This window comes from Telopea speciosissima, chromosome 1, assembly GCF_018873765.1.
Source record: "Telopea speciosissima isolate NSW1024214 ecotype Mountain lineage chromosome 1, Tspe_v1, whole genome shotgun sequence".
In the NCBI taxonomy this organism is placed as follows: domain Eukaryota; kingdom Viridiplantae; phylum Streptophyta; class Magnoliopsida; order Proteales; family Proteaceae; genus Telopea; species Telopea speciosissima.
In genome coordinates this window covers 37,947,219-37,970,511 of record NC_057916.1, presented here as the reverse complement: position 1 = coordinate 37,970,511, position 23,293 = coordinate 37,947,219, and the positions used below count along the sequence as shown (strand labels likewise).

The 23,293-nt window shown below is 39.9% G+C and overlaps 2 long non-coding RNA genes across 4 annotated transcripts; one reads left to right on the top strand and one right to left on the bottom strand.

Annotated features, from left to right (window-relative positions):
- Positions 1–1,866: 1,866 nt before the first annotated feature.
- Positions 1,867–23,293, top strand: LOC122661389. Its single transcript, XR_006332880.1, has 3 exons — positions 1,867–1,878; positions 4,407–4,409; positions 23,119–23,293. It is a non-coding gene; the product is annotated as an uncharacterized LOC122661389 (long non-coding RNA).
- LOC122661379 lies at positions 14,411–16,221 on the bottom strand. 3 transcript variants are annotated; one of them, XR_006332877.1, is made up of 3 exons: positions 15,796–16,221; positions 15,149–15,700; positions 14,411–14,642 (listed from the first exon to the last, which is right to left on the bottom strand). It is a non-coding gene; the product is annotated as an uncharacterized LOC122661379 (long non-coding RNA). The 3 variants fall into 3 exon arrangements; XR_006332878.1 differs by lacking the exon at positions 14,411–14,642 and having other exon boundaries at positions 15,163–15,247; positions 15,647–15,700; XR_006332879.1 differs by lacking the exon at positions 14,411–14,642 and having other exon boundaries at positions 15,163–15,700; positions 15,796–15,940; positions 15,985–16,221.

The following is a 23,293-nucleotide window of genomic DNA, read 5'->3' as shown; positions in this document are numbered from 1 at the left end:
GACCAAGTCGGCCCATCTTTTTGACTTCATAGTGGGTATGAAAGTAAAGACAGGTTTTATTTTGAGTTTGGACTCACAGGAGAAAAATTATTATCGAGCATCAGACCCCATATGTAAAAGTCCAATTTCTAGGAGCAGGACCAATCGACAGAAGGGAACGGCTGATTTGAGTCACCCCATGGTGATTGGCTGGTTAGCCATTTATTGACCTGTTTCAGCTGAAAACTCAACAATGTCTTTCCTACTCTCAAGGCACTTATGGGGTTCTATGCAGGGTATTTTTATCAGTATATTACCATGCATTCAAGGACAAAATAGTCAAGGGTAATTACCTTAGATCAATTATCCGGCAGTGGGTTCGGATGTTCATCTCTATGATATGGAGGAAGGTCTACCTATTAACCACGGTCCTAGTATCACTACGATACTTCAACAATGATCTTATATGGATATTCAATGTTTGCAACCTACATGCTGACGTCATTGAGTATTGTTGCTAAAGTACCTATACATAAAGTCTAAATTAGGACTGATTTTGGCACGTGTGTAACATTCCCCCATCTTATAAGAAATTTTGTACTTGAAATTTAACGTACCTGTTGGATCAATTAGATAAGGGTACTTTGTCTTCAACTCCTCTTCTTGTTCCTAAAAGGCTTCCTTGACAGGATGATTCCTCCACCGCACCTTAATAAAGGAACAATGCGATTGCAGAGTTGATGGTCCTTACAATCAAGAAGCTCCATAAGTATCTCCTCATACATCATGTCGACAGCTAGGCCAGGTGGCTCTTGTGCTAAGATATGCGTCGGGTCATGAACATACTTTCATAGCATCGACACATGGAACACATCATGGAAGCTTGCCAAAGTTCGGGGTAACGCCAATCTATATACTACCGATCCAATTCTGGCAAGAATCTCATACGATTCAATGAACTTAGGACTCAGCTTGCCCTTCTTACTGAACCGCATAACACCTTGTGTTGGAGACACCCGAAGGAATACCTTCTCAGCCACAACAAACTCCAGATCCTTCCACCTCGAGTCTGCATAACTCTTCTTCCTGGATTGTGCTGCCTTGATCCGCTCCCTGATCATATCTATCTTCTCACAGGTTTCCTGAATCAGTTTCGAACCCAAGATACAACGTTTACCCACTTCATCTTAATACAATGGCGTACGACACTTCCTACCATATACTAAGCGTCAAATGGTGTAATGCCAATGGTTACCTGGTGACTGTTGTTGTAGGCAAACTTAATAAGAGAAATGTGCTCGTCCCAAGAACCTCTCAAGTCAATAACACAAGCTCTGAACATGTCCTCCAAGGTCTGAATTGTCCTTTTGGATTGTCCGTTAGTCTAAGGGTGGCAAGCCATGCTAAAATTCAGAAAGGTCCCCATAGCTGTCTGAAAATCTTTCAGAACTTTGATGTAAATCTGGGATCGCATACAACTTTGCCAGCTTGTCTATGGGCAAGGTAACACACATGGTAATGAAAAGTGCTACCTTCACCAAACGGTCCACGACAACCCATATGGCATACATGCCTTTATACGTTCGAGGCAACCCAGTGACAAAGTCCATGGTGACGTGCTTCCATTTTCATTCTGGAATAGGTAGTGACTATAACAACCCGTGTGGCCTCTACCTTTCTGCCTTAACTTGTTGACAGGTAAGACATTTTGACACATGAGTAGCTACATTTGCTTTCATTTCTCTCTACCAGTAGAACTTCTTCAAATCCTTATACATCTTGGTACTACCGGGATGTATAGAATAGGGAGAATAGTGCACCTCGCTCAAAATAGAATTTCTCAGCTCCACATCAGTAGGTACACAAAACCGATCTCTGTACTTGAGGACCCCATCCTTTGTCAAGCTGAAATTTGTGTCTTGCTATCCACTCTCTCAAATATCACTTTCCAATTTTAGCAAGGACTCATCGGCCGGTTGGGCTTCCATAATCTTCTCCATAAGAGAAGACTGTACCACCAATGTTGCCAGTGAAATGGTGGCACCTTCGATCAACAGTTCTAGGTCTAACCTCCTGGCTTCCTCAATGAGCTGCTCATTGACTGCCAATGATACAAGTGACAGAGTTTGTGATTTTTTGCTAAGTGCATCGGCTACTACATTGGCTTTCCCTGGATGGTAATGGATGGTACAATCAATATTTCATCAACTCTAACCACCGCCTCTATCTCATGTTGAGCTCTTTCTGGGTGAAAAAGTATTTCAGACTCTTATGGTCGCTATAAATCTCACTCTTCTCACCATACAGATAGTACGCCAAAACTTCAAGGTGAATACAATAGCCGCCAACTCTAGATCATGGGTAGGGTAGTTCTTCTAATAGTCCTTTAGTTTTCATGAAGCATAAGCAACTACCTTCCCTTCTTGCATCAGTACATAGCCAAAGCCTAGATTGGATGCATCGCTATTTACTACCATTCCACCTGTACCGGTCAGAATAGTAAGTACTGGTGCTATTACTAACCGCTGTCTTAATTCTTGAAAACCCTTCTCATAGTATTCGGTCCACTCAAATTTCATACCCTTACGTGTCAATCGAGTCATTGGGGCCAAAATAGGTGAGAAGTTCTCGATAAATCTCCGATAATAATCGGCTAATCCCAAGAAGTTATGAATTTCTGCCACATTCTTCGGAGTATCTCATTCCAGTACTACCTTCACCTTCCATGGGTCAACTTCAATACCCCTATCTGAGACGATATGTCCCAGAAATGCTACCTGAGGAAGCCAAATTTCACACTAGCTGAATTTTGCATACAATTGCTTCTCTCTCAAGTGTTACAATACTAATCCTAGGTGCTTGGCATGATCTTCAGCATTCTTGGAGTACATCAGGATGTCATCGATAAAACCTATAACATACTTGTCCAACACATCCTGAAAGACCTTGTTCATCAACTCCATGAAAGCAACCAATGCATTGGTTAGTTCGAAGGACACAACAAAAAACTCATAATGTACCATCTTACTGATGTCACTCTCCTTGATCTTGAGCTGGTGATAGCCCGATATGAGTTTGATCTTGGAGAACACTTTCCCACCCTACAATTGATTGAACAAATCATCGATTCTATGCAATGGATACTGGTTCTTGATGGTAAGCTTGTTGAGCTCTCGGTAATCAATGCACATTCTCATACTTCCATCTTTCTTTTTAACAAATAGGACCGGTGCTCCCCACGGAGATACATTGGGCCTAAGAAATTCCTTCTTTAGAAGGTCTTGTAGTTGTACCTGCAACTCCTTTAATTCTATTGGTACCATCCGGTACGATGCCTTTGACACTGGTGCCAACCCTGGAAGCAAGTCTATAACAAACTCGATTTCCCGGTCCTGCGGTGTCTCTATCAAATCATCTGGGAACACATCTGGATAGTCCCTTACTACATCTAACTCGAATGATGGTTTAACCTTTGCCTTGGTGTCTATTACTGAAGCTAGATACCCTTGACATCCTTGGTTCAAGAGTTTCTTCGTCTGGGGCAGATATAATTAACTTCATTGGCTTCTTCACTTTATCTCCCACAAAAGTGAACTCACCTCCATTTAGTGGTCTAAACATCACTTTCCTCTCTGCACATAGCACATTAGCTCAATATGCAGTCAACCAGTCCATTCCAAGGCTCACATCAAAGTCAGTTATGTTAAGCTTGATAAGGTACGCAATCATGTCCCGACCACTAATGGTCACTAGACAAGGCTTGTAGACTTTATCCAATCCCACAACACTCCCTGTGGGGGTGCTAACTTTCAAGCTATGTTTTAGACTCTTCGGAGAAATTCCCATTTTGCTAGCGAAGGTGGGAGGCATAAACGAATTAGATGCACCAGAATCGAATAACACGTGCGCGGGTTGCAAAAAAATCTCAACAGTACCTAACACATGCTATTTAATTATTAGCACATATAAACATGATGCTATACAGGTATAAATTGGTCAAGGTAGAAAACCTGTCATCACGCTAAGGTTAGTCTCTGCATCCTCTGCAATCACAGAGAACACCTTTCCCTGAGGCATGTTGCCCTGTTGGAACTACATAGGCCAGTTAGCAAGTTGAGACTACTAAAGTTGAGGGGAAGGCATGCTCGATGCATCGCCAGGTTTGCGCTGTGGGCAAGTCCTAGACATGTGTCCCAGCTGGTTGCATGTGAAGCAACGAGTGTTTGGTCCCACGGGCTATGATGCCACTGTAGACCAGAATGATTGGGACGATTAAGAGGTCTGACTTGTCCCTGGCCTTCTGAACTACAAGGGAGACGGGCTGAGGAAGGACGGGAATGGTTACGTACGACAATTAATCGGTTCACATGACAATAGTTCATTTTCAAAAAATTTGGCGCAATAAAATGCGTACGAATATGATACAGTACGTGTTTTAATATGGTTGCTCTCAAATAGTACGGGAGCAAAAATATGGGTATCCAAATAAAAAAAAACCCGAAAGTTGTCTTAAAAACTACGATAATTCATTCTATTGATACCTATTCATTAAGAATAACACTCAACTGGCCACCAAAACTATTAAACAATTGCATCACCCAACCATTTATAATCAACAAATAAGAAAATATTAACATAGAATTTATTACCCTAATAAAATGCAGAAATATACCAATTTGGATATAGATTTAGGAGGATCGAGGGATTATTTTTCTTACAAGCTTTGTTATCATTGCTCCCTAGACCCTAACTATAAAATCCTTTTCTTGAGATCCAAAGGACAACAGATTTAATTTATGGAGCCAATGGAGGGCCACCACGACTTTGATCCCATATGAACCGGTACATACCAAGACATTGCTTTATCACAATATAAGTTAAAAAATGAACTCACATCTTTATGGACTCTGACTATTTGTAACTATTCAAAAATATATAGAGAGAACCCAGGGCTTTATTTAGAACAACTACGTGCAAACATAAAGAACTCTCTGAGAAAGTTGAGTACCGGAAGCGGTTGAAGACTGTTGAAAACCCAGGACCTATAACCAGTAACTTTAGGGACAAGAAAAGAGAAGAAGATGAGGAAGAGGAGAGAACTGTTGAATTATCAGTCTCCCTCATAATGCTTGTATTTATAATCTCAAATTACAATAGAAAGGGGAACTCCTAATCAGATTAGGAATTCTTAATCATGATAGGATTCCAAGTTACAATAGGAAAAGAACTAGAACTAACAACTCAAACTGAAACTAAGATTAACAACTCACAGTAGAGTTAGGACTTGGACATAATTAGAAACTAGGACTCCAATTAGGACTAGAAAAATAGAAGATACACATATAAACCAAATCACTGTTCACGTGAACAGTACTTCAACACTCCCCCTCAAGCTGGATTATACAAATAAGTAAAGAAAGAAGATCCAGCTTGAACTAAAAAGAAAAAAAAACTCCATAATAATGCAAACACTCCCCCTCAAGTTGGCGCATACAAGGTATTAATGCCCAACTTGAACAAAATGAGAAGAAACTAAGTTGCAGCAAAATCCAGCTTGATAGATGAATGTAGCTCCCAAATAAACCTTCAAGAACTTGAAATAATTGATCTTCAAAATCTGGACAGACATGATCAGCAAACCGGGACTAGAAATTCTTCCAAAAAAAGGCAGCTTTTAACGATCTTCAATAGCTAACCAGTGATGAATCTCAGATTATCATAATGACATAAAATCTTGAAGTTAAATAACTAGAGCAGCAAGCAGCGGAAAAACACTGTATCAACCCAACTGAAAGTCCTCAAATAGGCAACAACTAAATATCTTCAATACTCTTCAATACTTCAATCTCCCCCTTACGACAAACTCAACCCAATAACGAAAGATACCCAACGGCAATGGTGGAGAAAACTGATCTTCTATGTTTTGCACCAATGTTCTTGCAAGTTCTGCGTTCTGCAATGTCTGCAGGTGTATTGTACATAATCCCCCCTTCACGTGGAGTACACGTGGACATAACAGAGATGATGTAAGAGATAGGGCAAAAACATAATATTCCAGAATTTTCCAAGAGGTGCGAAGGGTAATGGAAAAGGAAGAAAAGGCAAATTAGAGAATACCATGAACTTCCAAAGAAGTTATGGGTATATGCCAAAGGCATGGGATATGAAGGGAATTAGAATTATTGAAAGGGAACGGTGTTGGAAAAAAAGGATGGCATGGCTGTAATTGGGCATAAATCCACTTTTAAATACAATCCAAACTAAAGGGTAAACTGGTAATAAACCAAAAATTTTAAGGGTCAATTGGGTAGTCAAATAGATGAATGTATGAAAAAGTAATGGCAGTTCCGTAAATAATCAGAATTTTGCAAGGGCTTTTCGGTAAACAAAAAGCAATGGGATGCAATGAGTAAAATAATGGCTATGGAGAGTGGCAATTTGGTAAATAACCAAAATTTTTGAGGGGTTATTGAAAAATAATGAAGCAAGGGGACAGATTTGAAAAATAATTTAATTCCCTAATAGAAAGGGTAAACTTGGAAAGAAAAAAAACAAAAGGATATAGATGGAATTAGTATTTATAGATGGGGGACAACTTGGAAAGAACAAACTCTTAATGACAAGATGTAAATAATATGAAAAGGATGGGTAATAATTAAAGGTAGGGTAATAGGAGCATTAAATACCAAATAGGTTAATAGGGGAGAATGAACTGTGAGTAAGGAGAAGCTCATCATCTTCAACCTCAAGGCTCCAAACAGCAGCGGAAACCAGGGAAGAAGAGGAAACAGTGGTAGCGGCAGCGTATCGACTTCAACCCTACGAAACCCAGCCACAACTCCAAACTCTCCTCCACGCAACCAAGAAAAAGAACAGGCGGAGATCTGAAACCTGTAACAACCAGCAGTGCTTCTCGGTGAAGGAGGAAATTAGTAATATGGTGTGTTGCAGGTCTTCTTCTCAGACCCAATGGTACCGTCAAACAGTAATAGATGCCAGCAATAAAAGCGATATTCAAAGCAAACCCTTCAATCTCCAGATGAAAGGAATAAACAACAACAATCGATTTATACAAGAATCAGAAATTAGAAGCAGGATTCTTCAACTAGAAGTCCAAATCAATAGCAGCCATCAACTCCATCCGTCAAACCACAAAATACCAGACCCCTAGTAGTGGTAGCCAGAGGTGTAGAACCAGAGGCGGAAACAACATCTCCTCTTTGAGGTTGATTGTAGCAACGATACTAGGGAAGGACTTTAAAGAATCGTGGACCAAGGCAGGGAATGAAGAAAGCAGATTCGAACAAATTTGAAGCAGCAAAAATGAGAGTTCCAACAGATCAATTCAGCAAATCGATGCATGTTCTTCAAAAAACCAGATCTGAAACCTTGAAGGCAAAATCGAGTTTGAAAATCCCTGCAAGATGGAGAAGGAAAAACCTGCAACTGAATCTGACGATAGCAGCTTTATCACAAGGACTCCATAAAAAAGCTTCAAACAATCAAGGGTATCGCAGTAGCAGCAGGGCATCCACTCAACCATATTCTGCAATCAACTCCTTTAGAGTCAATTCCAGCGACAAAAAAGGGCATAATAGCATTTGATAATCATAGCAGCGGCAATAACATGTCGATAGCAGTAGTAGCAGATGCAGACCAAGAATGATAGCCTGCGGTGCTGAAACAACTAGAGGAAGAAACCAAAACGAACAAGAAACAAAACCCTAGTTCTCCTTCTTTTATGAACTAGGGTTTCTCCATAAATCGGAGAACCTTGAAACAAGTCTCAAACCGGCAATCTTGGAGAGAATCAGTCACTGGTTGCCTAGCTCTGATACCATGTTGAAAACCTAGGACCTATAACCAGTAACTTTAGGGACGAGAAAAGAGAAGAAGATGAGGAAGAGGAGAGAACTGTTGAATTATCAGTCTCCCTCATAATGCTTGTATTTATAATCTCAAATTACAATAGAAAGGGGAATTCCTAATCATGATAGGATTCCAAGTTACAATAGGAAAAGAACTAGAACTAACAACTCAAACTGAAACTAAGACTAACAACTCACAGTAGAGTTAGGACTTGACATAATTAGAAACTAGGACTCCAATTAGGACTAGAAAAATAGAAGATACACATATAAACCAAATCACTGTTCACGTGAACAGTACTTCAACAAAGACAAATGGGGTCTGTGCAGATTCCAGACTAATAAGGTCACATGCAACAAAACAAAAGAAAAAAAAGAAGAAAGGAATTACCCTGCATCATTAATTGAAAAAACAATTAAACAAATAAAAAAAAACCCTAGTTTGTGAAGATTTGCAGATCTATATAAATTTTATCAACACAAACACAGACAGAGAGAGAGCGAGAAAGAAAGAAAGACCAAAGATACCTAGATTTGATGGATATGAACTAGAACCAGGGTGCTTGAGAGTAGATGGTTTGCTAGAAGCCTAGAAGGAGAGTCTTCTTTTTTTTTTTTGGTGCAGTAGAACGAGAGTCTTCGGGTGTTGGGGGTTTTCTCACTGGTTTTTGGATTTTTAGGTTTTAGTTTTTATTTTGTTTAATTAAATTAAAAACACATAAATATGTATTATTGCTGCAATTAATACGGTTGTCTTAAGAGTCGCGTACAAAATTAAGCTACCTCATAAAATACGATAAGAGTCGGGTTATTGAATTATACGGTCGGATACGACAATTAATACGTAAACTTACTAACTATGGTAGGGTCCTCGAGAAGACTTGCCAGATCCCCTCAGATCCTACAACATCATGCGCCTCTTCCTAGATCCTTGCTGAGCAATGAAATTGTCGTGCTGCCTATCCTCAACTGTCTTGGTCACTTGAACGACTTGAGCATAGGTTTGAAGCTCTTGGGCCGCAATTATAGAACCGAGCCTAGGCCTAAGCCCCTTCTCGAACTTCTTTGCCTTAACCCTATCAATTCTTTGTGTGGTCAGGGGAAAAATAGTGAAGGTCTTTGAACCTTTGTTAGTACTCAAGCACTGATCTAGGTCCTTGCGTTAGTGCCACGAACTCCGCCTCCTTCCTATCCCTGAAGCTTTTGGGGAAGTAGTTCCCGAAGAAGATCTCTCGAAAATCCTCCCATATGGGATTTGGATGTGTAGCTACAAGAATGGGTTGTGAAGCCCTCCACCAGGTGTCTGCTTCATTCTGTAGCTAGTATCCCGCACAAATGAGCTTGTACTCATCTGTACAACCCAGTATAGTGAAGACCTTCTCATTACCTCAGATCCATCTGGCTGGCTGAGGATCCTGACTTACCCCAGTGACGTACCTTGTAGCTTTTGGGACCTCTCCATTATTTGGAGGTATTAGTAACCATGGGCACCTGTAGCTGGCCCGGAGGTGTGACAGGAGCAGGATATGGTGTAGGAGTAGGTGTTATGATCATAGGTAGATGGGCTATTGTGTTGGGTTAGTCTATTTGGGGTAGATGGGTAATTTTGTGTTGGATTAGTCTACTAAGGATAATTAGATAATTAGAGGGTAAATGATTGTTATAAATTGAGGAACGAGGGTCATGTAGAGGCATAAAGAATTAATCAAACTCTCTTCTTCTTCTTCTTCTTCTTATTCTTCGTCTTCTTCCTCTGTCTCTGACTCCCCCCTTCTTCTATTCCAGTCGTACACGCATCATTGGTCCGACCTGCCTCGGCTCTTCTGCATTGGTCATTACATTGGTGCTTTCATTGAGAGATATTAGCAACCAACCATGGCCGATGAACTCCGCCTCATCCCATCGTTCGCCTTTGCTCAGGAATTGAAGGACATTCGAGCCTTGTTGCTTGATTGCAAGAAGAACTGCATCAAGATGCTAAACAACATATCAGATCTGCAGCTTAGTTCCGTGGCAATCAATGAACAATCAAAGGAACTGCAGCGTCTGGTACGTGAATTAATCGATGAAGAAAATTCCAACGCCATGGCAGATCTTGAATCTCTAGCGCACGACGATGCACATGCCGACTCCACGGCTTTGGTTTCGGCACTCGTGGATCAGATCCAGCTACCAGCGTCGTGGATGACCACCTTCATACCATTAGCGTCGACCACAATCAGCAGGCGACGAACCATCGGATTCCCAGGGAGCCAGCATCGCTTCCTTCTTCGACCCCTGCCCTGATGGATCAGATTCCAGATCAGCAGGAATCTGGGATTGATGTCGTCATCGATCTTGGAAACCAGACCTTCAACGATGCAGCCATGGAGCAGAATCTGGTTGCTTCAACGATCGTGGCAGCAGCGCTCGTCCCTTCCTTCGTCGGTCAGAATCCAACCGGAACAGAGCTCATTCTTGCCGTTGAATCTTCCCGAATGCACAAAGCCGATCTGGAAATCACCGCCGGCACAGCTCTGCCTCATCGTTTCACGGCGACGGAAAGGAGGCTCCAATCTGTTCATCTCACACCCCCTGTTTTCTTTGGCCTCGTCGTCATACCAGAAGCGTATAGGATCGACAAGCTCCATCTTGAGAAGAAGCTCCCCAGCGTCACGAGCATCGGCCACAGCCAGCCTTTTGATCCTGGAGGGGTTTGCCGCCAGTACTCACCTACGCAGGTTCTGAAGAACTTCAATAAGATCCGTTGGCTCCGACTTGAGTTCCCAAACGACGAGTCAGAAGGTGATTACAGGTCGTCTTCCTATTCTTCCGTTTATAGAAGAACTGATAGGTGGGAATCTCGTATCTGGGATCGTGGGAAGAATGTCAATACATCTTTGAGGCTCCGACAAAGAGTCGATGAGCAGCAGTTCAATCATGTGGAGACTCTGATTTGTTCCAAGCTAGAAACACCACCAGCCACTTCGATTCTTGGCGCCACCCAAAACGTGAAATCTATTTCAGGTTTCTTGGGATTTTTGCTCGTTCTGCCGTGGCCACCACCTCGAAATCATTGGAATGAGATTCCAAGCGACAGCGCGGAAGCAAGTGGTGCTCTGCCATGTTCAAGGACAACTGATCCATTTCACTCATTTTTGGGGTCTTCGTCGACTCCTGTTGCCTTGCCATTCGAAGTTTCTGCATCTGGAGCGAGTATCGGTTCGCCTCCAACCGTTCTGGGTGTCCACCACATGAGGGCCATAGGGAGAGCTGGGGACTGGTATCCTCGGTCGCCACCGGAGCCACCACCACCACCTCTACGCGCATCACAGGGTGTTTTGTTTGTTGTGTTCAGAACTTGCAGAGAAGAAGAAGAACAGAAAGAGAGCGACACGCCATGGGCTGCAATTTTAGCTTATAAGCGGATAGTGCAAATTGGGTTATTAGCTGCCAAGTACACTTTCCCAGTGCTTCTCAAGTCCTGTGTCAAGGTTATGGGGATTGGAGAAGGGAAACAGGTCCATGGTGATGGTGAGGATGGGTTTGGAATCCGTGACCTGTTTGCGAATCTCTTGAGGAGTGTTGAGAGGGTTGGTAATGGTGATGATAGCACCAGGGGACATGACGGAGAGAGAAATGATAGGGAAGAAAATGGAGTTGGTGGAGAGGAGGACCACGTGACCCTTTTGTATGCCCATCTCCGGCATGCTCACGGTGGTGGTCATGCCTCTTAGTCGATTCTTCTTTTCTTTTCAGAAGTAGTGGTAGTGGAAGACGAGGACTGCTTGCAACCATTGGATTGGGCTTTGTAGCCGTTGGATTGGGCAGCCTCATTGTTTGGATGGTTCCATTTGGAGACAAAACAAATGGACATTTATGAGTGGGCCCTACAGGTCAATAACATTACAGGTAGCCCATTTGGAGTTAAATTGGCCACAAGAGGTGAATTGGTTTTCATTGAGCGAGAGAAGAAGAAGCGCAGGTGTGGAGAACGGGTTGTCTTACCACGTGTCCGTTATTGCTGGCTTTGGTACTCCTTCGGTCATCCTTTGGGTTGTAATTGAAGGGCCCTTCCCAAATCCAAAATTGGTTCCGGTCCAGCTTGGTTCGATTCAACAACAAATGGCTTCGTTGTGGGCGAGATGGTTTGAAATAAGCTATATTTTAGCATGAACCTTGAGGACAAGGTTCTCTGAAGGGGTTGGCAATGTTATGATCATAGGTAGATGGGCTATTGTGTTGGGTTAGTCTATTTGGGGTAGATGGGTAATTTTGTGTTGGATTAGTCTACTAAGGATAATTAGATAATTAGAGGGTAAATGATTGTTATAAATTGAGGAACGAGGGTCATGTAGAGGCATAAAGAATTAATCAAACTCTCTTCTTCTTCTTATTCTTATTCTTATTCTTCGTCTTCTTCCTCTGTCTCTGACTCCCCCCTTCTTCTATTCCAGTCGTACACGCATCAGTAGGTGTCGCGGGAGCAGGAGGTGTCTGCGGCTTACCCTGTGACTAAAATGCAACCCAGACCTGAGCCTGTATATCACTCATAAACTGTTGTTGCTACTGCTGTTGCTATTCTTGATGTTGCTGCTACTGAATGCTGATGCATATGCATCATATTATCCATGATGGCAGTGACATCATGGGCCGTAAGCACAGGTGGTGCATCAGGCTCATCGGACCCAGATGGTCCAACTCTTTCCTAATTCAGAGAAGGCAGATTACCGCTTGATTGAGTTAGGCGGCAAGGCATTATTTAATTTCTGTAAAGGAATCCAAATAATCAAACCACGTATGCGACAGGTATATCAATACAATAGTCGCGGCATACATAGCTAGATGTCTACGCATGTACAAATAACAGTGTACCGCTACAATTAGACAGTACACAAAATTCTAAGAAATTACACCATTTTCCCACATACCGATAAAACCTACCAGCTGATCTATGATCGACCATACCCAAAGCAGAAGCAAAAATTAAAAATTTTTGGCTATCGGTAGAAGCTGCTGGCAGATCTAAGTCATCTACCGGTAGGCGGAACGGGTTTCATTTCTAAACCTTTCCAAAATGGATTTGGGGAGCGAGAGAAGTATAGAGAACGACCGGAGAGGTACTCCAAGCCATTCAAGCATCATTGTCACTCTCCAATCCATCAATTCACCATCCAAGAACGAAAATAGGTTGGTTTTGATCATTTTTGAGCCATTTTTCGTTTTCTTTGGTTTACAAAACCCTAGTTTTGATGTAGTTGATGATTTTACTTGGTTTTCTCTAATCTTTCTTGTTGAAACCACTATGTATTGCATTCTATAAGTTTGAATCAAGGTTTGTGAACCTTCTATGTGAAAATCTAAGGATTTTATACTACACATTGATGTGAAGTTAGGATTTTACATCTCAAAATTTAGGTTTTTCCTATTTCTAGTGTTTCTAGTTGAAATGTTTTATTGATTTCTGTCAGAATCAATGTATAATTATCCCCTATTATGCCTTTACATCTATTGCTTCATCTCCATGTTGAAATTTCAATTTTTGATATACATTGGTATAAAATTTCCAAGTCTTTGCTTTGGGGTAATGTGCGTGATGAATGACTCATAGTTTTAATTATAAAATCTTATATGATTCCTTCATTGTTAATATAATATTTTTTAAAACCCCAACCCAACCCAGCCCAGCCCAGTCAAACTCAACCCAACCCAATCCTAATTGACCCTAATTGGGATGGGCTGGACCAGGTTGGCCCTTATTGATCCTGTCGGCCCCTGATTTTGCCCCTATATTTTTTTGTTTGTGTCCCTATATTCACTAACAAAAAGGGAGAAAAATGAAACATCACCTACACCAATCACTGTTAAAAAAATATTGTTAGCCCTATTGTAATAAATTGAGAAAACATAAGCTCATAAAGAGTGTGAGTGATATGGATAAATTAAAAAATAATGTGTGGGTGGTGTTTGTATATATTTATAATTTATTTAAATACATTATACATAGGGTCAGGCAGGGCTGGGCCTGACTCAGCCCAAGACCTCAACCCGGGCCCTGCCCCAGCCTGCCTAGCAGATTGAGAAGCTTTGCCTAGGCCCTGTTCGGGCTCAAGGTGGGCTCAGGTTGGCCAGACCAAATTGACATCCATACGTGCAGATAAAACTATACAAATTCAACATTTACATCATGAAACATTTTCAATACTAGATACTTACTATACACATTTTGCATTTAAACAATTCAAAAATTATCAACATTAGATAAAACTATACAAATATTCCTCAACTAATTTCATTCCTCAAAATTCAACAACAACAACATGAGATTCTTCAATTTAAACGCTATAAACATTAGTATAATATACTAGATCTTTGGCACACACTTAATCACAAGAAAGGATTTTAGCATCAGTAATTACCCAAGCTAAATAAGGAAAACCACCGCTGGAAGATTTGATGGTGGTTTTTTTTACCGTATCCAAACTGTTGCAAAATGTCTCACAACTATTTATTAGCAGCAGTTTATGCTACCAACCGTGTTTTATCTTTTTAACAGCAGAACAAAACTGCCATTAAAGGTTTTTCTCAATCTCCCAAGCTTTCTCATGTGCTCTTGAAAATCTTTCCTACCCACTTTGTTCATATGCCTGAACTTCTTCACAACCATGACTTTCCTAATAGTCAAAACAGCCTTATAAGAAGACCCAAAAAGATCCACTGCGCAACACTTCAGTTGAGGCTCTAAGCAAGTCTTGCAACTCAAACATCCCTCTGTTATTTCTCACAAAGGACAACTTCCCATGTTCGGCCACGGGCCTATAAATTGTAAAACAAGTTAGTCACTCATCATCAAATAGAGCACAAGTCAATTTTATGCAAAATGAAAATCATGAAATACATGTATTGGTCAAGTGCCCTTTGCATTGATCTTAGGTACCTTAGAAAAATGAGTCTTATTGATTTTGATGTTTTACAAATATGAAATTTTGAGAATGAACAGAGTTACAGTAGCCACTGCAATTCATCAAAATCATATCCAAGATGTATAAATCAGGTGAGCAACTTTGCAGTGGAATATATCATGATCCGACATCACATCGGCCTTAAGACATTTCAAATTTATCATCTCATCTTTTCCATATAAGTTTCCTTGGTAGTGTCTCTGCTCTATAACTCAGACTTTTGCAACCAACCACAATCTACTGTTCATGAAAAGAAACATTGAGCAAATGAAAATTCTATCCAACAATATTTTTGGATAATATATCAACATACAATGTAGAGATAATCAAATGTGAGAACAGAAGATTGTTTAATAGAACCTGCTTCATCATCTGTTCAAACCATGCACCAAAGAAAAGCCTTTTTGTTCCTGTTTGCTGCTACCAGCCCCACTCCTATCAGCACAATAAAAACAGCAACTGCAATAGATGCCAACACACAATCAATCCAACGAATCAAATGTAAGTTAGTATAGGAATAAAAATATAGCTTTGAACACCAATGTTACCTCAAGTTCTAGCTACTTGGGGTCACAAAGCTGGGCAACATTGTAACAAGAGAACATAACTTACAACAAATGACATACAAATCAAGCATCACATAATTGCTCAATTTAAAGAGGGGTGAGGCAAATAGACCTTTATCACATCTCTTAACCAAATTAAAAGATAATTTCCTAGATAGATAGGATATGATGAAACTGTGGAACTACTCCATTATATATCCATCACAGCCAATTGAATGGTGCCAGTGAGAGAGAGAGAGAGAGAGAGAGAGATTAATACAATTCAGATTGTGAAATTCAAGAAACTCATTACCTGTAGAATAAGATTAGATGAGTGCAAGACAGCTTGTGCAATCGCCTCATTAACCTATTGGTCAAATGAATCGCTGACCACAATTAGTAACAGAAAGTTGTAATTAAATAGTCATAGAGATAGAGAAATTAATATTGACTCATCAGTACCAAAATTAATTGAATCCTGTGAGCTTCTATTCATCATGGGTTGTGTAAGATTGTCTAGCTGTGATTGCATACTGGAAAGAGCTGTTGCATTCTTCTTCTTTTCTTCTTCCATCTCTTGCTTCATCCAGTTTCTTTCTTCTGCCAACTCTTCCTTCATTTGGTTTCTTTCTTCTGCCAATTCTTCCTAACTCTTCCTTCATATTCTTTCTTTTGCCATTTCTTGCTTCAACTCCGCCACTTGACACTGCATCTTTGTGTTATGGCACATTTTTTGTTAGCATAAAGTCCTTTGGGCTTTACTCCAACTCTGAGTATATAGATGCACTCAACCATGGGTATCATTGCCAATTACCTTGGTGAAGATGCCTTCTTTGAGTGCTTTGTCATTTCTTATTTCCTTGGGCAGCTGATTCAACTCCTATGTGAACATTGAATAAGTATTCATATGTCATTTGTGTCCATAATCTCAAACTTTCTCATAGTGCTCTGGAGAGAAATCCTAGCTTTTTATGTAGGAAAACTACACATTTCAAATCTGAGCATGTTGTGATTTGTGAAGTTGCAGATTGAACATTGAATTTTGTTGAAGGCTGTCTACCTATTACAGTAAGTTGAACAATGAGCAAGGCACGAACTTGCAGAATGATAGGTTGAGCAGAAAACTCACAACACAATTCCAGCCAAATAAGAAGCTGACAAGGATAGTTTTGCCTGGAACTGTAACATACACCAGACACTCTGTCACACCATCACAAATGATTCAGGACAGGAGAAAAAAAGCTGATTCTAACAACAATGCACTCCAAATTACAATGTACAGTCTCAACCAAATCTGTCCCCGGTTGCTTTCAAAATTCGTGACAGGTTGATTCTATTGTATGGTCTATAGATTAAACCCAACAAATCTCCTTGAAGACCAGTCAATAGAAATATACATAATCTCAAACTTAATAAGATAGGGTTTCCTAGAGTATCAAGGTCTGTAAAATATCCAACAAAAATAAAGAGACTGAGGTAGGGATTCTAATTTTATTGATATTGCTGCTCAGATTTAATATTTTCTAGAATAAATTCTGAAACAACAATAACTGACCAAAGTAACTCAAATTTATGGCCTTGTATTTTGTAAAAGTATCAATTAAATACTTAATAACAACAAGAATTGACAACTTATTTCCTTCTAGATTTGTGCAGTTGACGATAAACAACAGTGAAAGATAAAGAAGATGATAATAGCAGGGGCTTCAAACAACTCTGACCATATGAAGAATGAAAGTAGACCATCTTCTCTCCTTAGAAGTTTGATTTAAACAACATATAAACAAAAGAAGAGATAATTCAGGGGCCATGACCATATGATATTTATGATAAAAAAATAAAAAAATGCTCCTTAAATTTAAGAAAGCAAGCAAAAATACATGGCATCTTAACTTGGAATTTCTTACCTTCTTAGGGATGGAAGGTTAGAAGAAAAAAAAGAAGAATGGCCTAATTATGATGATTAGTTGGGTGGACATACTTGGCTTGGAACATGATCAGTTTTGGCTTTCCTTCTTTCTCCTCACTACTTTCTGTTGATATTCGCAATCAAGGAGAGAGAGAGAGAGGGAGAGATCCTATGTTACCTGGAACGAGTCACCAAGAAAAATAAATAATGACAAACAACTATCAGTTGATCAGTAGGTTATTCTGGAGATTGAAAAACATGAGAAAAATATGTTCCTAATTATGTGTTTTTAGTTAAACAGAGCATCCTTCTATAATAATACTTCTCTCGCACCAGAACATGGGAAACTCTCCCACCAATGGTATTAAATCCTACTTGCCAAGAGGATACAGATATGGAACTGTTCAAACAAATGCATGATAACATTATTATGTCATCCAGCTGAGCAACCAAGGTACATAAAACTAAGAGAAAATTGTGTAGCATCGACATACATAAACAAGCATGTAATAACAGCTAGTGCCATTGAGCAGTTGAGAACTTGGCCATGGATTCAAAAATCGCTGCCAGGATCAAACAAGTCCCATAGAAGATACCTGATCAAATGAAAGTATCCAAATGCCGAATGAGCTTTGTATGCAAGAGTTGCCTTCTCTTCCATTTAATATTAAAGCTTTAAATAATCAATAACATGTTTTTGTTAACATTGAAAATATGACCAAGAATACTAAATCCAGCCAAAGAAGCAAGGGGATAATACTCCCTCTAACTGGTCTAAAATTCATTATATAATGGAGTTTACTGGTGGTGAAAAAATACCTCCACTAAAACGTAATATTCGTGGTAGTATTTTTATATGCCGATAAAACCTCCGAAAAAGTGCATCCAAAAGCCACTTTTTTTTTTTTTTTTTTTTTAGTGTTAAGGATTATTAATTAAAGACATAATTAATTACAGACAAAAAAATTTCCATTCACCTCGAGCTTTAGATCAAAATGATCACATGGATACTATGTATGGGATGGACGATATTCATGATTTGAAACCTAAAAAAATGGAAATTCTGTCTCCATTTAAAAAATTAACAGACTATATTAATGACATTATAAGATGTAAAGAATTTGGAAACAGCCTCTCCTGCAAAGAAGGGGGTAAGGCTGAGTACATTTTCCCCTCCCAGACCCTGCAATAGCAAAAGCCTTGTGCACTAGGTAGCTCTCTATATGATATAAAGAAGCCATGGGAAAGTACAAATATCTGTAATCTATGTGCCTGGTTGATTGTTTCCTATCAGAAGTTGCATTGGCTTGCATTAAAGAGATTTCCTTGTTTTGTTCAAGAATCTTTCTCAAAGCTCTTACCTCACTTTGCAACTCGACATTCTCCCACATAAAGGCAACCCATTTGCTACTTGATGGCCCATTTAAATCCTTGTACTCCGATTCTTTCCAGGCACACTTGGTATGAGTATCATCTTGATGCAGCATCGGATATGGCCGATCGGATGGCCACGATCGCAACCACCCCAAAGAGCTTAGGCGTTCCACACGGGCACGCCAACCATCCCAACGCCTTCGCCACGTCACCTAGGTGCCACATCATTCCTTGGAGCACAAGATATTGGGGCCTGGCATATCTTTAGATTTTAGAATATGTTATAGAATATTTACCTTCCAATTTATTAGTTTCTATATGTATGTAGGATTATTGGCTTTCCTATTTACTAGTTTCCTCATGTGCTTAGGATCCTTTGAGATATGCAACTTGGGTTGCAAGTTTTAGTAGTTTAGGAAGGTTTCCTATTATTTCTAGATTTTATTTTCTACTCTTACCAATATTTGTAATCAATTCTTGGGCTATAAATCCCTAACCATGGAATGGAATTGATAGAGAATTTTGAAGAGAAATATTGTGCAGCCTTTGCCCCAATCGATCCTATTGTGATCACCCCTCCTTGGCCTTGAAGAGCCACCTATTGTGATCACCCCTCCCTACACGTTACCCTCTCCATTATCCCTTTCCCATAATTACACCATTAATCCCTCTCTCTCCACATAAAATATTAAATCCACCTTCCCTTTATCACCACATGTATTAAATCCCGCCTACTCAATCTCTCTTCATTGTGCGATCCTTGACCTCTCGAAGGAGGTCCCCATTATTTGGTATCAGAGCCAACTGGAGATCTGTCATGGCACCCATGCATAGAGGCGGCCACACAGCTCTAGTTGAAACGATCAATTTTGGAGAGGAGAATCGACAACTTTGCCAACAAGTTACAGATGATCGATTCACCACACAAGTTGATTTCAGCAAAACTTCGATGTTCGATGAGTACCCGGATGAGGAAGTCGACGAACACGGTAGTTTTGATATGCTTGGATCAGAACTTGCATCAGAACCGCAACATAAATTTTGGCCATTTCACAGTGCGCCAGCAGCACTTGACCCATTGACTGTGATGAAGGGAATGACTACATCCCAACATGTTCACAAATTCAATGAGAAGAAATCTGGCTCATATTTGGCAGCCAAGATAGTTGCTGCCTTGGCCACGATCATAGTGCAACTATTGGAGGAACATAGGGAAGATTTGATCGAGTGTTTTTCCAACAACACAGAGGTTGCAGCCCGCAATATCATCACAGATTCATCTGTCAAGTTTATTGGTTTGCCTTCCTATTTTCGCAGATTTCCAAAAGAAGAAGATGCAGCTTGCGTATCCTCCCTTGTTTCCATATTTGTTGGTTGTATGATGGAAAAGGATCCACAAAATCCGGGATTGGTAATGGAGAAGATCACATATGTTGGAAGATTTGTCGCCAACTCATTGTCTGCAAGAATAGAAGGAATAACTTCTAATAAGGAAAGAGAAACGGTGAAGGATGGAAGATCTAATTTGGGTTTCATGTTTGCATGTGCCGTTATAGCTTGCATTTCCATATTTGAAGAATATTTCACAAAGAATGACAAGAGATACGGGAAAGAGAATAAAAGGGATAATACTCTTAAAAGGTTTATTGCAGTGCATGACAGTGTATGGTGCACGTTGTACACTCCCCATTGGATCAGCTCCTTTAATGGGTTTCATGACCCATTCCTAGAAAAGTCTGTTTTGCCGTCTCAAATTCAACTTCTTCGAGCCATAAATTTCATCAACCGTTCAAAGTTGATCACATTGTGCAACAACACTTCCATCAACAAATCAGAAGTGAGAGAATGGGATCTTTTTCATCTAGTATCCAATTTGATTGCGAAAGGTGCCAAAATGATTACTAAAACTCAAGGAAGAGTTTTCTTTTTCATTTGTATTCCAATTTTGTTCGTACTTGAGATGTGCAAGTGTCTTTGTACAATCAACAACACCATGGTACATTTCAAATTGTTTTCGTTTGATCCGGGTGGACGACAAACACCATTGATTGGAACAAGAATTCGGGGACGAATTCTTCTAAACCGGGAGGGAATGATGCAGCATCAGATATGGCCGATCGGGTGGACCACGATCGCAACCACCCCAAAGAGCTTAGGCGTCCCACACGGGTGCGCCAACCATCCCAACGCCTTCGCCATGTCACCTAGGCGCCACATCATTCCTTGGAGCACAAGATATTGGGGCCTAGCATATCTTTAGATTTTAGAATATGTTTTAGAATATTTACCTTCCAATTTATTAGTTTCAATATGTATGTAGGATTATTGGCTTTGAGATATGCAACTTGGGTTGCAAGTTTTAGTAGTTTAGGAAGGTTTCCTATTATTTCTAGATTTTTTTTTCTACTCTTACCAATATTTGTAATCAATTCTTGGGCTATAAATCCCCAACCATGTAATGGAATTGATAGAGATTTTGAAGAGAATTATTTGTGCAGCCTTGCTCCAACCGATCCTAGAAGAGATCGCCCCTCCTTGGCCTTGAAGAGCCACCCTTGGCAGCCTAGAAGAGCGCCACCCCACGCCTAGAAGAGCGCCCAGCCACGGCCTAGAAGAGCCGTAGCTCCTCTCACCTTCACCTCCACCATGCCACCTTCCATTCCCCATTCCACCTTCTTTTCCATCCCTCTCTCCCTCCACGTTACCCCCTCCATTAATCTCTCTCCATCCATTAACCTCTCTCTCACATTACCCCTCCATCTCTCTCCCTACATGTTACCCTCTCCATTATTCCTTTCCCATAATTACCCCATTAATCCCTCTCTCTCCATATAAAATATTAAATACGCCTTCCCTTTATCACCACATGTATTAAATCCCGCCTACTCAATCTCTCTTCATTGTGCGATCCTCGACCTCTCGAAGGAGGTCCCCATTACATCTCCCATTACTTGGGTGAAGATCTCCACATGCACTGCCTTATCTCTTTATGTTTCCTCAGGTTTCTTATTAAGGCGGTTTAAAATTTATGTCTGCAAGTCATATTAAAGATAGTGATTGAGTGTGTAGGAAAGATTACAGAAAAAAAAAAAAAAAAAAAAAAAATAAAAGAGAAACAAAAATTAAGAGAAATTCAGACTTGGATCAGTAACCATGGTATTCTTGGACTTAATTCTAAATTTCTTCTACTAATTTAACTTGCAAAGATGAAAAACCATATAAGTTCAATCCCATATTGATTTCTATTGGATCATTAACTACATTGGACGGAAGATCCTAAATGTCAAAGCTAATCATTCCCCTCACTACCACTCCTAGGCCCAAGCCACCTTACCAAATGATGAAATGGTAAGCAGAGGCCTCGGTTTCATTTTGACTAATTAGTTTGCTGGTTCTTTGTCTGCCGGATTTCTTTTTTGTTGATGGTAATGTTGAAGGTGGTTAAGTAATCTGATTTTTATTGTTGGTTTTCAGTTTTCTGTTGATTTATTTCATTCATTCTTTTCTAATAAAATCAATTGCTAATTCCTAGAAGAAAAAAAAATGTGAATTTGTGGTGCTGCTGGGGCAGGGGGCATAAAGGACTAAAGATCCTTTCATGTTTCAATCTTTCATCAACAAGAGGTATCTTGCTTGAGAGAATAGATTGGTAACCTACATACCTATTTGGTTAGAAGTGATTCAAGTGAAGGGAGTGAAAAAGCCAAAAATAAAATAAAATCCATTTCCTTTTTCCTCTTTACTTCCAACCAAATCTCCCCTATTGAAAGATTTCTTATGCTTTTTTCATTTGACTTCATTTTACCAATGCATATTTGATATTGCTTCACTTCTAACAAAATTGGGTTAGATCCTTTTCTTATAGAGTGGCAAAGAAACAAATATGTAAACAAAATCTGTCTTAAGCATTATTATGCATATTAATTGCTGAACCTGAATACAAATTGAAATCTGAGAGAGAGATTACCATGATAAAGATCTATGAAGATTGGCGAATGAATCCATTAAAACTTGAGACCTAAAGAACTAAGAAGATATTTATCATTAAAACCAACAGCTATAGACATGTTTCATTTGCCAAGATACCTTGCCCATTGCAATGGCCAACAAAGAAGGGATAACGAACAACCAACAACTATAGACATGTCTCATTCTACAGTGCTGGTACTTTTGACAGCTCCTGGCTTGATGGATGATTTCAAAGGAGAAGTAGGCAGCTTTTAGTATAGGAAGCCTGAGGAGTGATGTATTTGTTAATAGCAGGAAAGCTCTGACTACATTCTTACTCCATTGACTACTTCTCCTCTTCATGTTATCCTGTAATGGAGTGTAGAATAACTGCCCTGTAGAGCAGCAGCTCTTGAAGTGGATTATGAATACATCAACAATGGAAGGGGCTAGCGTATGGGAAGAAAACCTAGGGGAAATCTCTCCATCTATTCACCATTTTTGCTTCTATTTTTTTTTCTCTTCTTTGAAGTATTGCCTGCTTTGCAGGACAGCACTTCCATGATAAAGCAACGAAAACCCTATGCTGACAAACAGAGTAAAGAGGCATCTCACTCACTAGACTTATTATAGATAGACAAAGATATCCTTGATTTTTAAGATTTGGCACACTGTGCCTGTGAGGTCTTGGGATTGGTTTAGCCACCCAAATCCAACCCACTTAACCCA